This window comes from Coffea eugenioides, chromosome 9 (genome assembly GCF_003713205.1).
Source record: "Coffea eugenioides isolate CCC68of chromosome 9, Ceug_1.0, whole genome shotgun sequence".
Taxonomy (NCBI): domain Eukaryota; kingdom Viridiplantae; phylum Streptophyta; class Magnoliopsida; order Gentianales; family Rubiaceae; genus Coffea; species Coffea eugenioides.
In genome coordinates, this window is record NC_040043.1 from 2,157,104 (window position 1) to 2,161,117 (window position 4,014).

Below are 4,014 nucleotides of genomic sequence, written 5' to 3' on the forward strand. Positions count from 1 at the left end.
GGTGCGTTCAATCGGTAGTGCGCGGGACCCGCCGGTTCGCGCCGTTTTTCTTAAAAACACACGTACTAGGGTTTTTACTTCCCATTCACTAACCTTATATCATTGCTACTAGTCACATATTATTTCTCACTTAAAAGTCACTTTTAATCCCCAAACTTAATCCTTGCTCCGTACCGAAAATTCATCCGGCGGAAAAATCGCGAAAATCCTAATTTGCTCAAATCTTGAAACCGAAGTGTGAAACCCTATTTTCTAGGTTCATTGGCACTTATTGTGGGGTGATTGAGTAGTAGGGCCATTATAAAGTGGTATTTGTCAAAGAAAAGGGAATTTTAAGAAAAATATAAGGAATTTGCACGGCTTCTAGCCGGATTCCTCACAAAACACTATTCACCAGCAATTTTTCCCTTTTCTTCTGCCTCGGGACGTTACATATATTGCTCAGTTAGGAGTGATAAAGTGACATTCCAAATCAAAATCATGCTGCTGACTCACACCTGTGGTAGGACAACCTATCATGGCCTGGCAAGTGTACATATTTGGCCAACAAGTATTTGAAGGACATTAGACTGAACCCAAATTTTAATGTAGGTGATTTTATGATAAAGATCCACAAAAATTTGGGAGTTAGTATCACACCTAACGTGGGGTATAAGGTAAGGGCAAAAGCTAAAGAGATGATACATGATGATGTCATGTCCCAGTATAGCAAATTTTGGAGCTACTGTGAAGAACTTCAAAAGGCAAATCCTAACTCTAATGTGTTCACGACTACAACTGAGAATAATGAGAGTGATGATGAGTTTCAGAGATTCTATGTGTGTCTAGATGGTTGTAAAAGAGGATTTCTGTAGGGTTGTAGATATGTTGTAGGTCTTGATGAATGTCACTTAAGAGGCTGTCACAAGGGAGTTCTTCTCACAGCCTTTGGTATTGATCCAAATGATCAACTATTTCCGATAGTGTATGCTGTAGTTGAGACTGAAAATAAAACCTCTTAGAAATGATTCGTAGAAGAGTTAAAGGGTGAACTTGAAATTATTGATGAAAGCATTTGGACATTTATAACCGACAAGCAAAAGGTAATATATAACTAACTTTATCAGTCTTGTTGTTATGATCATAGTTATTAAACCCGGCCCGGCCCGGCGGTCGAACCGGTCAAACCGGTGACCCGGTCATAAAACCGGGCCGGGTTACTAATTAGATCGGAGTTGCAAAGAACCCGCTGGAACCCGCTCGACCCGGACGGTTTAACCATGGACCCGCTAGAACCGGCGGTTATTGATAAACCCGGTGGGTTTTGGCAAATTTTTTGAATTTACCATTTTACCCAATTTTTTTTATTTTGACCAATCACACTACATGGGCATTATCGTCTTTTCGCTACATTTCTAGCCAATTGAAAGAGAAAATCAGAAAAATTGAAAAGGGGCTCGGGCATTCGGCCGTCATTAGGGATTTAGGCGTTTAGGGATTTTTTCTTCTTTGTTTCTCTAAGAAGTGAGAACCAATTGAGAACTTCTTCAACATTTAGGGATTCGGCCATTGTTTTGTCGGCAGCTTAATTTTTCTTTCCTTTGCTTTGCTAGTTGCTCTGAGAGTCTGAAGCAAGCAATTAGAAGTTCGAAGTTCAAGCTTCGAAGTGGAACTCCAGAATTCTTCCACGAAGCTGCCGCTGCCATTGAAGGCTTGAAGCTTTGTTGCCGTTAAGCCACCGAAGCCAGGTAAGCCAATGAAGCCTTGCTCTGAGAGTCTAAATGCTTGAACTTGAAGCTTTGTTGCTAGTACTGTGAAGAATTTTATATACTTTTTTAGTTAAGACAAGCACTGTCTTAAAAAAAAAACGCAGAATACTAGTACTGTCCCTCTATTTTTTTGACTTGAAATTGCAGAATTATGAGTAAGTATATATGTTAATCTTATCTAGATCTATCATTGGGTCCCCTAATAGCATTAATTTGACTATCCATTCGAGCTGAATCGGGAAGAAAACAAATTGCAGTAGGATGAAGTTCTTGCATTGAGGAGTTGGCTGGTTTTAATCATTCGTGTATTTGACAAAGGTGAAAGTGCCACGTACGGGAGTCAGGCTTGTCTTTGTGGACTAAATGGTAAACCCAAAAGAGTTGATATATTACAATAACCAGTGAGATACGTGGAGACCTTACCAAACCTATACCAAACAATTAGCATCATGCGGCAATGCCAAGTTGACAAAATGTTAGTACATAAGTGAATCTACCATGAAAATTTTTTGTTTTCTTTCTTTTTTTTTCTTCTTAAGTTTAAGAGAAACTTTAAATTGTTAATGAACTAAGAATTGGTCTAAAAAAAGTTTAAAACTTGCAAGAACTAGGTTTGATTTTAAGATTCTCAAATTATATGTTCGAGATATCAAGTTATTATCAACTAATTATCAAGTTATTCTCAAATTATATTACACAGCTTCCCTGTGTAATCACCACTGAAGGTGGAACGCATCAAAGCTTCCATGTGTGTCAATTACAATCATTTCTAACATGTTTGAATCAGTTAGATACAAACTCGAATGGATTGCTTGATTTTGAGGAGTTTGGGACTATGATGGTTTTCCAGTTCTTGATGGTCAGAAAATTAATTAGCAATTGTTTCTTCCTACCGCTAAAGAAATCTTATCATTTCATTATATGCGTGTGTGCATAAATTTGTGATTTTGGGATGAATTTTATTGCATTAAGATTTAATGAACCAATATATTCTTTGGTTTCTCCAGTTCCTTTTTTGATACATATAATGACTTGCTGGTAGAAGGCACGATATCATTGCTAAAAATTTCAAGAAATCATATTGGACCAAATTTGGACCAAATTTCGTTTTTGGCTAAATATTATCCAAATTTAGTGAATGATTCATTGATTTTTGTACTTATGTAGATGAAACTCTAAATTTGGATGATTTGGACACTGGAGATGAAGATGAGACCAATAATGAAGAGAATGTGGAAAGAAATGTTCTTAATGTGGGCTGTGATGTAAATGAACTTGGTGGTACTGAATTTGGCAGAAGTTGGGAACCATGGGCATGAATAATAGATGGAGTGAACTACTCAAGTGATAATTGTGGTGTTGTTTATGTTCATGACTTTATGTTTGGTTGTATTGAATTTGTCGTTTATGACTTATGTTTCATGGTTTGATACTTATATTTATGTGTGTGAAATGAATTATGAACTATGAACAGGTTATAACTTGTTGAGATTTAAGAATTTCTGTACTTATATTATAATTTACATGTTTATTTAATTAAATTATATATATTTTTTATTATATATTGTGACCCAACGGTTCAACCAGTGACCCACCGGTTGAACCACTGACCCGTCAACCCGGTCCTCTTGTCGGGTTGATGTCCGGGTTGGTTTTAATAACTATGGTTATGATAATACTTAGTGACAGTAATAAATGTTTGATTTTTTATTTCATTTATACAGGGGCTAGTTCAAGCTATTCAAGAGGTACTGCCAGGGATTGACCATCGCATGTGTGTGCGGCACATGTATAATAATTTCAAAAAATAACATTCAAGCCTATCTCTCAAGAAAAGGATATGGGTTACAGCACGAGTTTCTTATAGGGACAGATTTGCTGGATTGATGGAGTCACTAAAAGAGTTTGATGAAGGTGCTTATAATTGGTTGGTAAACCATACTTATCCAAAGGAGTGGACAAAATCACATTTTAGAACAAGTGTAAATATGATATTTTGTTGAATAATCTGTGTGAAAGTTTTAACTCCACAATCCTTGATGCTAGGCAGAAACCAATTCTTAACATGTTGTAGACCATTAGATTTTACTTAATGATTAGGATGGAAAAAAAGAAGGAATGGATAAATAGATACACTGGGGAGATATGTCTTAGAATTCTAAAAAAGTTGAAAAAAAATAAGCTTACTGCAAATGACTGCATTCCTAGCCATTCCAAGGACTGAAAATTTGAAGTTAGGTGCGTGTATGGTGATAGGTATACTGTG

General features: G+C 36.4%; 1 long non-coding RNA gene across 1 annotated transcript; it reads left to right on the forward strand.

The window, feature by feature from the left end:
- Positions 1–1,443: 1,443 nt before the first annotated feature.
- Positions 1,444–3,239, forward strand: LOC113783372. Its single transcript, XR_003469899.1, has 2 exons — positions 1,444–1,727; positions 2,916–3,239. It is a non-coding gene; the product is annotated as an uncharacterized LOC113783372 (long non-coding RNA).
- The last annotated feature ends 775 nt before the right edge of the window (positions 3,240–4,014 follow it).